The sequence below is a fragment of the Coenobita brevimanus genome, chromosome 38 (assembly GCF_032717465.1).
Source record: "Coenobita brevimanus isolate Jiangsu-jjx chromosome 38, ASM3271746v2, whole genome shotgun sequence".
Classification (NCBI taxonomy): Eukaryota; Metazoa; Arthropoda; class Malacostraca; order Decapoda; family Coenobitidae; genus Coenobita; species Coenobita brevimanus.
This window is the reverse complement of record NC_136991.1, coordinates 24,095,444-24,096,641: the sequence shown is the minus strand read 5'-3', so window position 1 is coordinate 24,096,641 and position 1,198 is coordinate 24,095,444.

The following is a 1,198-nucleotide window of genomic DNA, read 5'->3' as shown; positions in this document are numbered from 1 at the left end:
TTTGAGGTCACTGGTGAGAGGTCATTTGAGGTCATCAGTCAGAGGTCATTTGAGGTCACCAGTAATAGTAAACAACTGTACAAAAATATTGTGCATTAGTCTGCAAAAGCTGAAATGGAAAGTTCCTGGACCTCTTAAAAGCCATTTTTGAAAACATAAGAGGGTACATGCTCCTTCTGGAGTAGAAAGAAAAACTGAACTAGAACAAATACTATAAGAGTGTTCACCTTTTTGGCTTGGCATTGCCAGGTACCCCTGCTGGTGTGTATACAGATATACAAGTATGTATATGCAGTATGGAGTCTCTGTGGTACAGTGGTAAAGTGTGCGTTTCCATACACTGAAGAATGAGGGTTCGTGCCCCACCAGGGTAATAAACTTTGGGGGAGTTCTTCTGGCCACGTACTGCTTGGTGGACATAAGGGGTGCTGTGGTTGAACCAGTGTCGCATACTATAAAGTATGCTTGCACCCAGTCGGCTTGCACGGGCCGATTACACTTGGTTCACAGACTACACACCATCCAAAGCCACTCCAGTGTTACAGTCACACTTAAAAGCACTTCTCACCCTACATACAATCTCTACCGGACAACCCAAGCAACTCGGTAGAGATACATAGGCTGCATCGTTCCCACTTCGGTTGGGATAGGCCGATCCTGCAGTGGACACTCAAACGGCTGATGAGATGAGATGAAGATGAGATATGCAGTTTATATATATATATATATATATATATATAGATATAAATATATATATATATATATATATAGATATATCTAATTATCTATCTATCTATATAAATATATAAATATATATATATATATATATATATAGATATAGATAGATAGATAGATAGATACTAGGGAAAACTCTAAGACTCCCGGAACACCTCTAGTGTGCAGTCTGGTTAATAATTCTGTCATGTGGCATCGCACCAAGAGAGTCAGGTCCTTTTTCTGGCGTTTTTCTTTTCTTTGTTCATGCACGTGACATTTGCAATTTTCGTCCTCAAACCACTATGGCAGATATGAATGGGCAAAAAGTGAGCATTACATTTTGTATATTGCTTGGAAAACCGTGGCTGAGACAGTAACAGTGTTTGATCAAGCTTTCCAGAAGCAGACTATAGGAAGAAAAATTAAGTGTACATGTGCATTTAGGAGGGCAACATGTTAGTCCAAGACTCTTCAAGGCCTG